Genomic DNA, 19,650 nt, shown 5'->3' on the forward strand with positions numbered 1-19,650 from the left:
TCCACACAAAATAAAAGTCTCGTTTTAAATTCGTGTCCGCGAGGAACTTACAAACTAAAAGTCTCCATTGGATATTTCATGTTTATAAAACACACATCCTATATTAATCAAGTAACCCTGAAAAATAAATAAATAAAAATAAACACTACTTTCTTCAACATTGATAGGATTTTGTTGCTTAACATTTTTGTTGTTTTTCCTGTATTATTTGATTAATAGAAAGTTTAAAAAGTAAGTAAATAAATCATAATAATAATAATTATTATTTGAAATTTTAGAAATATAACATTATAAATGTCTTTACTGTCATTTTTTTTCTTCTTTTTTAATATCATACCCCAAATTTTTTAAAGGTGGTGTGTTGTGGTTTACACAAACGTATTCATAATAAATGTTTCTTGAGCAGCAAATCAGCATATTAGAATGATTTCTGAAGGATCATGTGACACTGAAGACTGGAGGAATCATGTTGAAAATTTGAGCAATCAATTACAGTTTTAAATATATTAAGAAAACTTATTTTAAATTGTAATAATATTTCACAGTTTTTACTGTATTTTTAATTAAATAAATGCAGCTTTGGCGAGCAAAAGAGACTTCTTTCAAAATATAAGAAAAATCATCAAAGTTTTGCCCAGTGTACCATTATTATGAGCATACTTTTCAAAGGTTTAGGGATAGTATGAATTGTTTTTTACCGTTTTCTCATGTTGTATTTGTTTATCTTGTAGATGTGAACATGTTTATGTGAAAGTGTGTGTAATGTGTCATGTTTATCTGCTATTTGCTTTAGCAAAGTGTTAAGTTACTAAGTAAGATCATTTATTTGAGTCTTTGACATTTATCATCTGAGAAACGCAGCTCACATTCATCTTGACCCTGAGAGATATTCCCTGAATTAATTATATGATGAATTGATATTGGTGGATCAGCAATTTGTGTATCAATATGAACCAACAAGATCTGTGATACCTAGATCTGGCATTGCCGTCGAAGATTAATATAAATTACTATAGCTGGTGATGAAGTGGATTTACTCATTGTAGAGTTAACAATGGGTATCACAGGCATAGTAATGGTTGAAGCTTCATGCTGTGGAAATACAAACCAGAAGACAGAACACAAACTCCTGGCGGAATGACCAGCACCCATCTTCAAGAATCGGCTAAAAACACATCTTTCCCAACTTTATTTGACCCTCTAACTCTAGCACTCTCTTTTCTAATATCTATTTTTTAAGGGTTAGGGTTAGGGTTAGGTAAGGGTTAAAAAAAAACTTGCCCCTTTTAGACTTGCACTCTATTCATTTACTAACTGCTTGTTTTCTTAAGAACAAAACAAAACTAACACTATCTTCTCTTTTCTGTATATATATACTGAACAAAATTATAAATGCAACACTTTTGTTTTTGCCCCCATTTTTCATGAGCTGAACTCAAAGATCTAAGACTTTTTCTATGTACACAAAAGGCCTATTTCCCTCAAATATTGTTCACAAATCTGTCTAAATCTGTGTTAGTGAGCCGAGATACTCCATCCACCTCACAGGTGTGGCATATCAAGATGCTGATTAGACAGCATGATTATTGCACAGGTGTGTCTTAGGCTGGCCACAATAAAAGGCAAATTTAATTTAAACAAATTTAAACAAATTAAAGCTTATGTGCTTAAGCGGAACAGAGTACAGATCATGATGAGCAACAAATAATAATAATAATAATATTCCTAAAAAGGTATAACGACATATATGCGTGTATATGTTTCATTGCAGATATTTGCTATATTTTTGTGCATAATATGAGTATAAATTCAATGTGTAGAGCATTAATTCATAAATCAGGGTAGCTCCATATTTAAAAAACAGGCAATGGAGCTAAATAGTTATTTGAAATCAGGTATCTGTCTTTCATTGTTAATGTAATCTCTTAGTAATTGTTGCCATTGTGTAACAGACACTGTGTTTTTATTTTTCCAGTTGATCAATGACTAGAGACAGAAGTATAGGGGCGATGTATTCTGGTGTGGGTTTGATTTGTGAGTGGTCACCTAAGAGACATACTGATGGAGTTAGTGGTGTCACGAATCCGGTTCGTGGTCTTCCGTACGCTCGCCATCGGAGGTCGCCCTTCCATCATATTGACTCTCGCGCCACACAGACTGTTGCACGTCACACTGGACTGCATTTCCCATCATCCATTGCACTGATCACACAGCTGTCACCAATCACACGCTCACCTGAGAGCTATTACACACTCTATTTAATACTCACTCAGATCCTGTTCAGATCGCTGAGTATTGTCTAGCGTTTAGCACTCTCCTAGTGTTAGCTACTGTACCAAGACATTCCGTGTTTGTTTTCTGTCTAGTCTCTAGTATTGTTCTGCGTTTATCATCTCTCCAAGTGATAGCTGCTTTACGGAGCCTTTTCACGAACCGGATTCGTGACAAGTGGGATCTCACACTTTAAAATAAACAGATAGTTTTGCAGTAACGTCCTTCCAAAATGAGGTAATTGATGGACAGGACCAGAGTGCCAGGGACCATAATCATCTGAAATATTGAGTGTGCAGTGAATACATTTGTCAGAATCCACCAGAGATGGGCACTCGCATTAGTGACTCGACTTTTTTGAGTCGCATTTTTATAGACTTCAGACTCGAACTGAAATGACTCCAGACTTGACTCGACTCAAGGAAAAGGACTCGTGAATATTTTAAAAGCAACTCGAGTCTTTTATCCTTAAATATTTATATAAGTGATATTCAAAAGGTGGACCGCATCTGCACCCCGGCATCCATCCGGACCGTGAGCCGGAACAGCTGCAACATTTTAAGTGAGCAGTGCATCAAAACAGCAGAGCGGATCACATAACAAGCGCTCAGGGTCGTTTATGACAAATATCTTTCAGCGCTATATCCTCTAGTATTTTTATTATTACATCTAGTATTTTTATTACAACTTCACCCTCTCAGTTTTCAGCACTGGACACAAACAGTGCTACTGACACTCTTTGCTCCACTCTAACATCTTGCTTAGACAACTTTTGCCCCCTTTCATCCAGACCAGCACGCTCTACCCCTCTGCCCCCTGGCTGTCTGATGTTCTCCGTGAACATCGCACTAAACTAAGGGCTGCAGAGAGGAAATGACACAAATCAAAAAACTCTACTGACCTTAGTGTGTATCAGTCACTCCTCTCTTCCTTCTCTGCAAATATCTCCACTGCTAAAACGACATACTACCACAACAAAAAAAACAACTGCTCTGACTCTCGCACACTTTTCAAAACTTTCTCTTCTCTTCTCTGTCCTCCTCCCCCTCCTCCTTCATCGACTCTTACAGCTGATGACTTAGATGACTTAATAGACTGGACTATTGCAATGCACTGTTAGGTGGTTGTCCTGCATCTTCAATAAACAAGCTACAGATAGTCCAAAATGCAGCGGCTAGAGTCCTTACCAGGTCAAGAAAATATGATCATATTACCCCAATTTTACAGTCTCTGCACTGGCTACCTATTAAGTTCCGGATCAATTACAAAATATAATTACTTGCCTATAAGGCACTAAATGGTTTATCTCCTGCATACCTAACTAGTCTTCTACCACGTTACAATCCAACCCGCTCCCTAAGGTCGCAAAACTCTGGACTTTTGGTAGTACCTAGGATAGCAAAGCCCACTAAAGGAGGTAGAGCTTTCTCACATTTGGCACCCAAACTCTGGAATAGCCTTCCTGATAACGTTCGGGGTTCAGACACACTCTCTCTGTTTAAATCTAGATTAAAGACACATCTCTTTAGCCAAGCATTCACATAATGCATCTTATAATCTTGTACTGCATTTATATCTGATCAAATGTACATTATAATTCTTTAGATTGGGTTGAACAAATCATTTTTGCTTGAATAGAACAGCAGCTACGCTAATTATGTCTCTATCTGTTTCTCTGATTCTGCCACGGGATTAACATCCAGAGGAAACTAGATATTACTGAAGCGTCAGTCTGGATCCAACCCTTAAAAACCCGAGATGACCAAACACCTGAGAAGAGATGATGGCAACACCTCAGAGGACCACGGAGGATGCCAACCCTCAGACAACACATAATTACCAAGTTAAGTCTGTCATAACTTAAATATATTGGGTTTCTTCTGTGTGTATGTGTATATGTATGTATATACAGTATATGTGCATGTGTGCGTATGTGTATGCATATATATAGTAGAAACTTAATTTCCTGTAAAGCTGCTTTGCAACGATTGTATCGTAAAAAGCGCTATACAAATAAACTTGAATTGAATTGAATTGAATCACATGACAGTCACATGACTTACATTGGTATCACTGTGAGCCCATCACGGACGTATCATTGTGATAATATGGTTAAAACAAGTATGTTCATGAATATAACATCAGGTAGTGAGTTTAAGATTAGATCATTTGTTTGCAATACCTCATTTGTTGTGTATCGATTGGAGTGTCCTTGTGGTTGTTTTTACATAGGGATGACTAAAAGGAAATTAAAGACCAGATTAGCAGAACATAAGAATGCCATTCGTATTTGTAATCCTCTGTACCCTATGGCTGTACACTATAGAGATAAAAATCATGGCAGTCCTACACTGAAAATAGTTAGGGTGAATCCCATTTCTCTGTCTTACCCCTTCCCCTTAGTTTTGCGCGTTCACATGAGAGTAAGGGCTATCCCAATTCTCGTTTTGATCGAGGGTTAGGGCTAAGGGAAGGGGTAGATACCTATAAAACCAAGCATTTTGAGCTTACTTGAAACCAAGGGTACCCAGAACGCACTGCGCAACAGGCAACAATGGCGGCCAGATCATCAAGTATTCAAGTATTTTCGGCTTAAATAATTTATTTAAAAATTACGACAGTCTTGTTTTGTCCTGTACATATATATTTGCAACATGATCTCACAGAATTCCATGTAATGTTCACGGACTTAATTAACCTCCGAATCTGTGGTGGGATCACGGAATCGCCGAAAATTCCGTGATGGGCTCACAGTGATACCAATGTAAGTCAGTGACGGGCATCAGCCGTGCTCCACGCACGGAAACCCTTAGCATCAACATGCCGATGCGATACTAGGAAATTTATCGTCATCATTATTGTTCAGAACTGGGTAGGTTTAGGGTAGGGGTGGGGTCAGGTACTCCAGTGAAATTAACTGCATCGGAGTCACTCTTTTTACGTGGTCCGATGCAGCGCTGGTGTTGAACCAGTGAATCCGTGCATGGACCACGGCTGATGCCTTCTGTGAGCCCATCACGGAATTTTCGGCGATTCCATGATCCCACCACAGATTCGGGGTTAATTAAGTCTGTGAACATTACACGGAATTCTGTGAGATCAGGTTGATATTTGCAACCATGTTCTTAACTGAAACGTTTTAAAAAATCGCTAGTTTGCGACGGTAACGTTACAGTGTTGATTTGCACAACAGTCCCGTAGACTAGCCTTAATGGACTCCATGCATGTCTACAGTTTTAACTAAACTCCAAAGTTTGTGATCAACACTTGTCGGCTCTGGTGACGTAGCAGCCAGCTAGCAACAGTGTATGATGACGTAACCGTAACCAAGTGGTGTCTCATTTCATAGGGGTATGTTTTCACCCCTAGCGCTTACCACTCGGTTTCGAGGGACAAGGGCTAGGGGTAAGACGAAGGGGTAGGGGAAGGGGAAGGGGTAAGACAGAGAAATGGGATTCACCCTTAGTATAGAACACATTCCTAAATCAATAAGAGGAGGTGATAGAATAAAAACGTTACAACAGAGAGAGTCTGGATCTATACATTGAGAGCAAATCAGTTTCCAGGTTGGAATGGGGAATTTTTCACCTTTTTTGTGATTTTTTATTGATATTCTGACATCATTATTTATGAATATGAAATTTTTTTTTTTTCAGAGGCAAGCTCTGATTGGCCAGCTATCCAGTGCGTTGTGATTGGCCGAATACCTCAAGCGTGAGACGGAAATGTTACGCCCCTCACCGCATTGTGATGCCGTGTCCTGGCTCAACGAGACAAAAACAATAAAACCCATTATAAACGAGGCATTTGTTGCATCCAGTGGGGACATAATTACTGATTATAATGACTTATACTGTCTTTTTACGCATCTCTTTGGTTTTGAGACTTTAGTCTTTGCAACTTCAAGGATCTTATCTATGCACAAACAGCTTGTAACACTCCAAAGAGAAAGGAAAACTTGAAATCGCATGATATGACCCCTTCAAACTTTGAAACTGCTAGTTACCCAGTCAACAATTAGATCTCACCATGATCTCCCAGGATACTCGTGATGTGGTCACAATGTGAGGTAACAGTGAGCTAAAAGTGTAACCTCACAGCACCCTCAATAATGTGAGCTCATACTATGGTCACAATGTAGGGCAGGGGTGTCAAACTCAGTTCCTAGAGGGCCGGAGCCTTGCACAGTTTAGATGCAACCCTAATTAAACACACCTGATCCAGCTAATCAAGTCATTAAGGCTTATTTGAAAACTACATGGTATGTGAGTTGGAGCAGGGTTGGAGCTAAACTCTGCAGGGACACCGGCCCTCCAGGAACTGAGTTTGACACCCCTGATGTAGGGTCAAAGTGTACTCACTGCACAGAGACTAGATACCCAGCATGCATTGCAGCATGAAGCTTTTGATTGTCACCATTGTTGAGATTCATACACCGATTCTTGATGTCTGTCTTTGTTTTTAAACGACACTGTAGTTCAAAATGTTTGTGACTTATCATGCTTTTAAAATCCTTCATAAATGATTACACTGCTTGGTCCTATTCTGTATAATCAAACAGCTGTTATAATTTTAAAAAATGTGATTAATAACGTCTCACAAAGACTGCATACTAAATCTAGGTGATGATTTTGTTGTTATCAACAACAACAAACAAATATCATCTGGGGCCTGTTTCATAAAAGAAGTTTACCAAATAAGCCAGGTTTATTTCAGTTATATTTCAGACTTATTGCCAGTTGATTTGGATCAAAATAAGTCAGACTAACTGAAATAAGCCTGGCTTATTTGGTAAACTTCTTTTATGAAACAGGCCCCTGGTTGCAGTCTCTTTTTGGTATTCCTTGCCATAACAAATGTGCTTTACAAACACAGTTACATCAGCCCCCCCAAAAATATAATGTTATAAAGTCGAGGGTCCAACTAAAGCAAACACTAATCACTTTGATGGTAACATCAAACAAAACAATAAAACATCTAATTCTCAATAAGCACTTTTGTAGATGTCAGAAATGAAGTCAGTCTGGTTAGTAATGAGTGGAGCAGGTGATGCTGTTTGTGGAGTTGTTTAATCATTCTCAGCTGAGATCTTCAGAGATTTAATGTCTTCTTTTATTTCAGTTGATTTCATCGAAGGCTGTGTCTGGAAGTCAGTATATTTGGAGAAGGTTCTTATAATAGAAATCTGTTAGCTGGGCGTGCACTCATGAGCTCATCATGTGATATCTCTGTGATAGTGTTGAGAAACAGGAAGTAGAATGTCCCTCGGTGACCGATATTTGAACTGCCTCCTCTCAACCTGCTCAACATTTTGAATTCACAATGAGCTCACATATTACTCACACTGAGTATCACCGTATGAGAATGGTGTGATATCACTGTCATCATCGCGTGATCTCACGTGTTGACTGGGTATCTTTTTTGCTCAAGATGAGAACCTTTTGATTATTGTAGCTTGTGTTTAGTAGATAATGCTTTTAAGTAGCCTAAAATATTAAAATAGTTTAGATTTCAGGAGGAAAACCCTGAAAAAACAAGGTTTTTTTTCTGTCACATGGCCTCGCATGTAGCCTATCTAAATCTAAAAATACAATAGGCTACATGCAAAAATGTATTTTATTTTTATTTTTTATTTTTCGTTTGGACCTCTGCTTGGAAAATATAGAGGCCACGCCTCTTGAAACTTTAATTGAATACCCCTGACTTATATCATAAAGAAATACTTTATTTTTATGGTTTTATAATATCTGTGTCACATATTTCCTTATGTGCCATGGTAGATCGGCCTCTTATTATAGAATTTGATTACAGAAATGGATTAAAACATAAGTAACAGGCTGTACATTAACCTTACCTCTTAACACCTTTTTTTTTTTTTTTACAAAGCAGATCATAGATCATGGATTTTGTCTATGGCCTAAAACAGCTTCGTAAATAGGAAGATTTCAATACATGAGGATTCTGAATGGGATTTTTTTTTCTAAATGAGACTCGACTCGGACTCGTGACCAAAGACTCGAGACTTGACTCAGACTCCAGGTTAAAGACTCCTATATTAAATTTTATATTGGATTAGTTGTATTTTGGTGTTTCTGCTCATGCTGAATGTGCTCATACAAATTTGTCTCCAAAAATTATTATCTGTATTTATGTTTAGGACCTTTTCCCATTGCCTAATCAGAATTGAGTATACAGTGTTTGTAGATATTAATAAGGTGTATAGTTTAGTCATTAATTGTTTTGAAGTACTAATCTTAAGGATTTTTTTCGATGAGAGATGGTGGCTCGTTAAAGTTGTTGCCAATTTTAGATTTTTAATTTTAGAATTTTTCATTTGTAAAAAAAAAAGAAAAAAGAAAATTGATCTTTACCTAAGTTGTATTTCTGCATCAGTACTGGGAACTTAGCAAGCTCATTGGCTCTGTCATGAATCAGGTCCATGGACTTCCATGCGCTCGCCTCCAGAGATCACTCCTCCATCGCCGAGTATTGTTCTGCGTTTAGCACTCCCCTAGTGTTAGCTGCCTTACCGAGCCATTCTGTGTTTCTGTTTTGTTCCTGTATTGTTCTGCATTTATTACTCTCCTAGTTTGAGAGTGCTAGAGTTAGAGGGTCAAATAAAGATGGAAGAGATGTGTTTTTAGCCGATTCTTGAAGATGGCTCAGCTGCTTGGATTGAGTTGGGCAGGTCATTCCACCAGGAGGGAACATTTAATTTAAAAGTCAGTGAAAGTGATTTTGTGCCTCTTTGGGATGAACAATAAAGCGACGTTCACTTGCAGAACGCAAGCTTCAGAGGCACATAAATCTGAAGTAATGAGTTTAGGTAAAGGAGTGCAGAGCCAGTGGTGGTTTAACATTAATGTTTTGAATTTTATGTGAGCAGCTATTGGTAGCCAGTGCAAACTGATAAACAGAGGTGTGACGTGTATTCTTTTTGGCTCATTAAAGATTAATCTTGCTGCCGTGTTCTGGATTAATTGTAAAGGTTTGATAGAACTGGCTGGAAGACCTGCCAAGAGAGCATTGCAATAGTCCAGTCTGGACCGAACAAGAGCTTGAACAAGGAGTTGTGAAGCATGTTCTGAAAGAAAGGGCCTGATCTTCTTGATGTTGAATAAAGCAAATCTGCAGGACCGGACAGTTTTAGCAATGTGGTCTGAGATAGTCAGCTGATCATCAATCACAACTCCAAGGTTTCTGGCTGTTTTTGAAGGAGTTATGGTTGATGTGCCTAACTGGATGGTGAAATTGTGATGAAGTGATGGGTTTGATGGAACCACAAGCAGTTCTGTTTTAGCTAGGTTGAGTTGAAGGTGATGGTCTTTCATCCAGAAATGTCTGTTAGACAAGCTGAGATGCGAGCAAGGTAAGCGAGGTAAGACTCAAACCACTGGAGTGCGGTTCCTGAGATGCCCTTTGCCAATAGGGTTGACAGGAGGATCTGGTGGTTAACCGTATCAAAAGCAGCGGACAGATCCAACAAGGTAAGTATTGAAGATTTGGAGTCCGCTCTTGCTAGTCTTAGGGCTTCAACAACTGAGAGCAAGGCAGTCTCGGTTGAATGTCCACTTCTGAAACTAGACTGGTTGCTGTCGAGGAGGTTGTTCTGTGTGAGAAAGGCAGAGACTTGGTTGAACACAACTCGTTCAAGTGTTTTTGTAATGAAAGGAAGAAGAGAAACTGGTCTGTAGTTCTCTGAAAGAGATGGGTTAAGGGTGGGTTACTTAAAGGGGTTATCGGATGCAAAATTCAGTTTACAAGTTGTTTGAACATAAATGTGTGTTGGAACTGTGTCTACACATCCATCATATAATGATAAAAATCCACCCAGTGTTTTTTTTAATCCCTATTTTATAATCCCATTTCTCAAATCAGGCTTTTCTGAGATTCCTGTCAGAATGACGTAGTTCTGTACAGGCCCCTCCCACGATAGTTGATTGACAAGGCCATCTTACCTTAGACCCGCCCTGAGTGAGCTGTCATCAGTCTGCCATTGTGTTGACTCCGGTGCAGGGGAAGACAAGAATGTCTCTGATTAAGCGATTGAGGCGTTTTGTTGTTGGATGTAATAATGAATATAGCAGTCGTCAGTTACTCCCAACATCTGAGCCGCTGAAGACGCAGTGGATTAACATTACTTTCGCTTTGAAGTGAATTCGCCGATCCCGATCTGCCTAAATGCGTCTATGTTCATCCGAATCATTCGTGATCCAGCTTCATCTACAGAAGAAGTGAGTATAAGGTTTTTTTTAATGAATCCTTGCTTCCCTAATAATGTGCTAGTTAGCCAGTTTAGCGGTTTAAGTTTACAGTCTATTCGTCACTCCACGGAAGAGAGGGGCGGAGTCAGCAGAGCTCATTAGCATTTAAAGCAACATGGACTAAAAACGGTTTGATGAAAACAGAGCTGATTTTGACAGGGTAAAGAAGGTGTTTTTTACACTACCATTGAGAAATTTTAACCAAAGTATGTTATAGACTTTTCATTAAGACCCTAAAGAATCATATGAACTTGTTTAAAATGGGCATCCGATGACACCTTTAAGTAGTGGGGTTATACGAGCCTGACTAAATGCTGAGGGAAAAACACCAGTGTGAAGGGATGTATTAATGATGTGAGTGAGTGCATACAACTGCAGGAGAAATGGCTTGAAGGAGATGAGATGGAAGAGGATCAAGCGAACAAGTAGTAGGATGATTAGAAAGGATGAATTTGGAGACTTCTGCCTCAGAGAGTGAAGAGAAGGATGTGAACGAGTGTATGTTTGCTGGTAAGATGTGCTTGACAGATTGTGGTGTTGAATATTGTGCACTGATGGTTTTAATTTTATTAATGAAGAATGTGGCAAAGTTGTCAGCTGTTAGAGTTGAGGAAGGGCATGCGAGAGTTAGACGAATTGTTAATTTTATTATGATAGTATGTCCTTTTAGCAGTGGAGACATTAGCAGAGAAGGAAGAGAGGAGTGACTGATACACATTAAGGTCAGTAGGGTTTTTTGATTTGCGCCACACTCTTTCAGCAGCCCTGAGCTTAGAACGATGTTCTCGGAGAACCTCAGACAGCCAAGGGGCAGAAGGGTATATGGGCTGACCTGGAAGACAAGGAGCAGACAGTGTCTAAACAAGACATAAGAGTGGAGCAGAAAGTATCAGTAGCACTGTTAGCATCAAGAGACGATAACTGTTTAGGGGGAGGAAGCGAAGATGAAACTATAGCAGATAGCCGGGAGGGTGAGAGTGAGCGTAGGTTACATCGAAAGATGACATGTGGAGGGGAATGTGATGTGTCTCGAACCATGTTGAGGTTAAGAGCGAGGAGGAAGTGATCCGAGGCGTGCAGTGGAGTAACCAGCACATGATCAGTGGAGCGTGTGTGTGTGTATATATATATATATATATATATATATATATAAAAAATATGTACATGCAAATATTTCTTAAATATATACATGTATGTGTGTTTATATATACGTAATAATTATACACAATACACACACATACATTATGTAAACACAAACTTTTATTTTGCATGTGATTTATCACAAGTAATCATTTGACAGCCCTATAAGACAATCTGCAGATTAATATTGCTTTCTTTTTGTATCAGTAAAAGTGTTTTTTTTTTGTTTTTATATGATGTATCTGGAATCTTGTTCTTGAGTCCAAGCCAGATTAAGTTTATCTTTCTAGTTATCTGGAAAGGGTGGTGTACTGTTACATCAGTATTTCAGATATTTATAGGAAATTACATGATCATTTTCAGAGGAGAAGTTGCTTTGGCTGATTTTGTGTGTGTGTGTGTGTGTGAGTCTACTGTGTGTATATATATATATATATATATATATATATATTACTGGAAGCAATGAGAGAACGAGAGACACTTGTGAAGACGCACCTCATATCAAGAAGAGATCAAATCATCGCTTTCTTTATCAGTAAGTATTTCAGAATTTATATTTAACTTAACAGTAGTTGTAATACCATTTGATATACAGTACATGTACGGTGCAAAATGTTTCACAAAAACATTTGAATTAAGACAGTAGTTTCATATATTCTGCTTTACTGTGTCAGTAGGAAATATTCATTTCGGGTTCACCTCAATTATTTTGTAGCAATATAATAATCCAGTGAGATTCTCGTACGTTCTTAAAAACAGTTACACACTTTACAGATCAAGCAGTTGAAGGCAAACTGTGAGCCCAACAAACATGGATTTGATTTCATTTATTTGGTTACTGCACTTCGTTTGAGGATAACTAACAAATAAAAACCATTCAAGAGCTTTGTCACTTTACAGCATTCTTTATGGCTATAACTTCTGCAAAGTATGGATGTAAAGCTAAACATGTTATTACAAGTGTGGTAGACCAGGATGAAAACCTTTTTTTATTGGTTCCTTTCAGTAATTTATTTATTTTTTTAGCTAAAGCACTTGGGATATTCTGTTTTGATTGTAGATAAAAAAATATAAAAAAACTCTACATTTGGCTTTTGATATATTAGGAGAGCACATTAGGTCAAATTAACATTCTCTGTCTGTAGCTTCAACAGGATGTACTTTGCTTTCCGATATTGTTATTCTTATATATTTGTTGTTATTTTCTGTGCTGGTCTAACATGATGTTTAAATTGAATTTCCTTTATTCTAGGCTGTAAACAAAATGGACCCAGACATTGAACCAGTGATTTTGGCAAACTCAAAATTCTCCATTGACCTGTTAAAAGTGCTCTGTCAGAGCGACGCAGACACAGATGTGTTGTTCTCACCGCTGAGCATCTCCTCTGCATTGGGCCTGGTCCTCCTGGTGCCAGCGGCGAGACTGCTGATCAGATGCTTAAGGTGCGCTTAAACCTTCAAATAGCTCTATATAAAACTGTCATCAAATGTTCATGGATGTTTTAAAGTAGATCTACTATGCCCCTCTTTACAAGATACTTTATACAGATACTCTGGCAAAAAACAAAACAAAACAGAAGAAACATCATGAGGCCGTTTCCACAGAATGCGTTTTTGCATTCCACTGCACTGCTTTTTTTATTTTATATGTAAACAAAGACCTTGCATTGTTTAGAATAGACTAGCCATCAATTAGACATCTACATATATATACTTCTAATAGTCAGTGAATATGTGTCTGGGCTAAAACAAGGCTGCATTTGGGCTGTCAGTGAAAATCTAATTGACATCTAATCATAGCTCAAGAATAGAGTCATCAAGCAGACACAGCTAATAAATGACTAAATATATACATGTAATAGACAGCAAAATAATGGCTAAAGAATTCTTTTTACTCAAACAGGTTCTCATAAATAGCAAACCATCCAAACAAATTAAATATTAAAGTTTTATTAAGAAAAAGAGTATTTTTAACAACTTAGAATAATACAATACGATACAAATATAACAGAATTAATGAATAAAAATATGATAGATGTATACACAATACAATGAAATATAAAGATTATGATAATAAATATGGAAAATAACAACTGTAACAATTTAAGATATAAAAAATATAAAGAATGGCAAAAATATATTATCACACTTAACATTAAAACATTATGGATAAATTACAATGTAAAATAAAAAAAAGCTTTTGTTGGTTTATTCATTTCAACAAACAAACTACCAACAGTCAACTTTAAGAGTAATGATTAATTGTTGGTTTTATTCATCAATTGCATTCCTTATGTCCAACTCTGTGGCTCATCACTGCATATGTCAAATAAGAAAAAAATCTGCGTATAAAAAAAGTGATATATATCCTTCATATCAAAATAGCCTGATGTCACATAAAAATAATTATTTAATCAGTATATTAAAATAAAAAAGCCAGATATATATTGTGTATCACCATTCAGCCTAAAAACAGAGATAACTTTTCTGGTCTATTTATATTTAAAATGAACAACATTTTTCCAAACACATTTTTCAAGTAAAGCATAACGATTAAGGCAGGGGTGGGGTGAAAATGGTGGAAATGTTTATCGAGAGATCTGGCAAAAGTGATCTCTACTAACTTTCAAGTCTCGTGTTGCCAGTAGTCATGTCTCAGTAGGGCTACAGTAACCATCTATCGGTTGAGAATTGTAACTGCATTTTATTTAACTTAAAATGAAAGACAGTCAAATACTGTGTATTATAAAATGGATAGTTCCTGTCCTTGATTCTGATTGGTTGAGCCGCGTTCAAAGCTGTTGTAAATTACAAAGTAACATACACCTTTGACTACAGATAGACCGTGTCATGAAACGACGCCTACATCTTGTATTGTTGTTATTGCGAACATGATGCGATATCAACCATCTCACATACTGCCCGGCCAAAAACTACAATTAATCAGGTTTGACTAAAAATGGGCAACAAATGTCAAAGAAATTAAACCAAACACCTTGTAATCACTGTTGACTTTGCTTACATGATGGAATATCATACCTAGCTCAAGTTATTTTAGCAGAAATGACATATAACCAAATTCAAGATTATTATAGAAGTGGGTTATGCATAGCTGGACTATATAGGGTTTATACTTAACCGAGATGCTGAAATGACATCTATTGCTTGTTACACATGTTAACACACTGCCGACACATTTATGTTCAAACATCATGTAAAAGTGAATTTTGGTAATAGGTCCCCTTTAATGCTCTGATTGCTGTGATTCTACATTGCGAAATTTACATTCATTTTTTATTACGCTTTCTCCAAAACACTCCCCACTCCACAGTCTCAAATTCTCTGAATACATTTCACTCAATATTAAACAATATTCTGTTGTGTTTCTCTTAAGGCCCTCCGCTTTGGCAAAATGAGAATCATGTACCACTATCTGTTTGAGGAGCTCTACAAAGAAGGGGAGTACAAGAATCTGGAGCCCGGCCACAAAATGAAGCGAAGCCTGCAGCTGGTTAATCGCTTGTTTGGAGACAAGACAGTCAATTTTTATGACGTGAGTTGGTTGAGAAAGCACAGCAAATGGTTAATTTACTTCCTGAAAATGACAGTAATGCATCATTCAATGAGATGTCTGGGTCAGAACACAGATGTTATTGTAATCCATGTTCCCTCTCTTTCTACTGACGATGTTAGGATTACCTAGACAACTGTGAGGAGTGGTGTTTTGCCAGCTTGAGGAGTGTTGACTTCAAGAATAATCCTGAAGCTGCCAGAGAAAAAATCAACAGCTGGGTGGCGTCTGAGACTGATAGTAATTCAATTAAAGTGTATTTGTTGTCAGCTATCAGGCTATAGTCTATTAGACCACTTTCTCATAATTTCTCACTCTTCTGATTGATGTTTTTAGATCAACTGAAGGAGTTCTTGGATCAAGGAGATGTGTCTAAGGACACGAGTCTTGCTCTTATCAGCGCAGTGTACTTCAAGAAGAAGTGGGTCAAAGCATTCACCAAAAAGGTAACTTTGTCAAGACAATTCAGCTTTGTCTGCTAAAAGTGGTAAAGCTGGATGATCTACATCTATGTGCAGTTCTCAGCTTGTTATTGTGCCAAACAACACCCCTTTCAAGTTCAATGCCATGTTAACGCATGAGAGAATTAAATTTGTACAGTGAGTGCATAATTATTATGCAAGTTAATTTTTTTTTTTTCCAAGCACATTTTACCAATTACACATCAATCTTAATAACTACTATTAATTTTGTATTTAATCATTTATAAGTGATATAATTGTTCATGAAGGCTGTTAGTGGAAAAACGCCTTATATTCAGGTGTGCAGGCAGGGTTGAACACGAGTCAAGTCAAGTCACTATTATTTGTATAGCGCTTTTAACAATACAAATTGTGTTGACCTAATTAATGCAGCCTAACAATCCTTTAACGGATTTGAATTATAGAAATGCGATAGTGTATTATGTGTAAAACAGATTAAAGAGATGGGTCTTTTAATCTAACGAACACGGAGCAGTAGACTGCTGGGACTGGGACCTAGGGAACACTGAGACACAAGAGACAGACAGAGCATTTATGACCCCAAGGGCCAAGGCAGGGAACACAAAACGTTCATCAATAGTTTCCCTGGTGACAACTGAACGGGCAGACAGTTCATAAACAGGCTTACTGACTGAAACAGGCAAACAGTTGATCTTCCAAAACTCACTGCCAGATTCTGGAAGATAAATTCTTCAAACAGTGGTACAAGAGGATGTGCTGCTGGTCCTCGAGGGTGGCGGTGAATGGGGGGTGAGATTTTGTAGCTCAAAAAAGTCCATTCATCTATCATAAAACTACTCCACACAGCTCCGGGGGTTACTGAAGGCCTTCTGAAATAAATCAATGGGTTTTTTAAAGAAAAATATCCATATTTAAAACTTTATAAAGCAAAACATCGAGCTTCCGGCAGACCACGACTTATGAAGAATGCCCTTCATTATACATTACTGACACTCTATCCTCCAATTTGATACTGTTAAGTGCTTTGACACAATCTGTATTGTTAAAGCGCTATATAAATAAAGGTGACTTGACTTGACCACAGTTCAAAACACTTGCGTTACGTCCTACGTCATACGTTGTGCCGCATTTTGAACTGTGAGAGGCGTTATGCATTTTTGATAAGTTGCGGTCCACTAGAAGCTGGATGTTTTGCTTTATAAAGTTTTACATATGGATATTTTTCTTACAACAACCCATCAGTTCGCTTCAGAAGGCCTTTAGTAACTCCCCCGGAGCCGTGTGGAATAGTTTTATGATGGATGGACTTTTTTGAGCTTCAAAATCTCATCCACTTCTCATCCATTCACTGCCATTATAAAACTATTTTGAAGACAGTTTTATAGTTTTTAAGCGAAAATAGTTTGTAAAAGCTTGATATAATTTAACCAGAAAATAAATAAATAAATTCTCGCCATAAAATAGCTGGCATGGCATTAAACACAAACAAACAAACAAATAAACAAACTGCCATTATAAAGCTTGGAAGAGCCAGGATAAATTTTATTATAACTCTGTGTTCGTCTGAAAGAAGAAAGTCATGTACACCTAGGATGGCTTGAGGGTGAGCTTTTGGGTGAACTATCCCTATAAAGTTAGATTTTCTTTTTTTCTTTTGATATATTGCATTATTCACATGATCATACAACACAATGTTCTGGGGGCCATGAAAATGTTGTGAAAATGATCAGAAATGCTGGTGCTTGCTGGCAACATAAATTAAAAAAACAATAATAAAAAAAACTGGTGAAGAAAGTTTAAGTACAGTTAAAGGTATATTTCCAGACGAAGGCAGAGAGCCAAAATATTTGCACTGTTTTTATCTCCTGTTTGAAATTAATAAAACTATATATGCACTTTTTATAGTGCAGACCTTTATTCCATTTTGATATTTCGAGTATAAAAATTAATACCTAAATAGGAGCATAGTAGTATAATTAAAGTGCAGAAATAATATATAAACAGTATGATGTTAAGTTAATTTAAAGAAAACTTACAAGCATACTTGCAGTATAAAACTATAAACTATTAGTTTACTGAGAGTACACTTCAAACTTTCATGAACTAAAATATGTGCTATAAGTATTTAACTAGTAAACTATCAGCATACCTATAAGTTCACTTGAAGTATAGTTGCAGTACAAACTAAAATAACTAGATGTAAACTCGTGTACTCAAAGTTACTACTGTTAAACATGAAGTGTGCTTAAAAGTATACTTATATACACTAAAAAGTGAGACAATTTAGTCCCAAGTAATACTGAAATAGTACACTTACAACTGTATCAAAATAGTTCACTACTATTACATTGATATTAGTATACTTACAAACTTACTGTAACAATATGCTTGAACTGTACTTAAGTGTGCTTAATAAAGATGAACATGAAGTACACTTATTTTTCGTAAGGGAAGGGAGACTGCAGCACAGCTAACACTGCAGGTCCAAGTGCTAACAGCATCAGTAATGTCCAATCTGACTGTGTTTTAATGTCAGGGCAACGGAGCAGCGATGTTTAAGGATGATACCCTTCCTCTGGGTACTATCCCACACAGACAATATCAGCTTCCCACTGAAGCTCAGATTCTGGAGATCCCTTATGAGAATAATCATCTGAGCATGCTCATGATACTCCCAAACAACAGCGAAGACCTACAGAAGGTAAAACAGTCTGTCACATGAACCGCAACTGAACCTCCCTTACTGCTTTTACTTCACTTGGAACTGCATTATTAGGATAAAGTCTACATGAAAATCTGGATTGTTGTGTAGGTTTGGTATTACATGAAATGGGAAACAATTAAAAGTCTCTCCCTGCTTGTCTCTTATTTTTCTCTCCTTCCTCTAAGCTGGTAGACTCGATCACTTATGAGAAGATTATGGAGTGGACTCAGCTGGACAATATGATTCCCACAGAGGTGAACGTTGAAATGCCCAGCTTTAAGCTTCAGGAGAAATATGACCTGGAGAAAGCCCTGAAGGCTCTGGGAATAACTGACCTCTTTAGTGATAAGTGTGACTTATCTGGCATGGCGCCTGTGCCGCCGAAGCTGAAGCTGTCCAAAGTGGGAAAGGCAACCAATACAGACAGTTTACAAAGAAATCGTATGTGTTTCAATGTTTTTAACAGTTATCGAGGCTGAGCAAAATGCATAGGACTAGTTCATGAAAGTTGGTTTTCAAAATAATCTCCAATATTTGGTGAACGGTTTGATTGATTGCAGTGGTCCGAGAGGCAAAGATGCTCAGAATGAGGAGCTCCACCATGCAGTACGAATGGTGCGGGCGTGTGCGATAAATTGCACGATACCCAATCCTTTACGCAAAAACATGAAGGATAATGACTCACCATAATGACAAAGCAAAAACCGGATTTATCACAACTTTGCAAATTTATTAAAAAGGAAAAACTGAAAAAAATTACATTGCACAAGTATTCATACCCTTTTTCCCCATAGTCTTTAGGTGCATTTTTGTAAATTGCAAACAGGGTTTCATGTGTCTTTACTACGGAGAAGCTTAAAGGGTTATTTCACCCAAAAATGAAGATTGTCATTAGTTACTCGCCCTCGTGTCGTTCCAAACCCATAAGACCTTCGTTCATCTTCAGAACATAAGTTAAGATGTTTCTGATTAAATCCGAGAGCTCTCTGAGCCTCCACAGACAGCAACACAACTGTAATGTTCCCAGACCCAGAAGCACAGTAAAGACATCAGTTAAAGTCCATGTGACATCAGAGGCTCAACTTCAGTTTTGCGAAGCTGCGAGAATACTTTTTGAGTGCAAAGAAAACAAAAACAACAATTTATTCATGAATTCTTCTCCCCCGTGTTACGTCTTCCACCATTTTGGAGAGAACACAAGAACGTAATCTGTGTAATCAGTGTTGTGTATGTTCGGGGGGGAAAGCGCGCACAAGA

The 19,650-nt window shown here is 37.5% G+C and overlaps 1 pseudogene; it reads left to right on the forward strand.

The window, feature by feature from the left end:
* Window positions 1-12,939: 12,939 nt before the first annotated feature.
* On the forward strand, window positions 12,940-19,027 carry LOC131523523 (serpin B3-like; annotated as a pseudogene).
* The last annotated feature ends 623 nt before the right edge of the window (window positions 19,028-19,650 follow it).

The sequence above is a fragment of the Onychostoma macrolepis genome, chromosome 17, assembly GCF_012432095.1.
Source record: "Onychostoma macrolepis isolate SWU-2019 chromosome 17, ASM1243209v1, whole genome shotgun sequence".
Classification (NCBI taxonomy): Eukaryota; Metazoa; Chordata; class Actinopteri; order Cypriniformes; family Cyprinidae; genus Onychostoma; species Onychostoma macrolepis.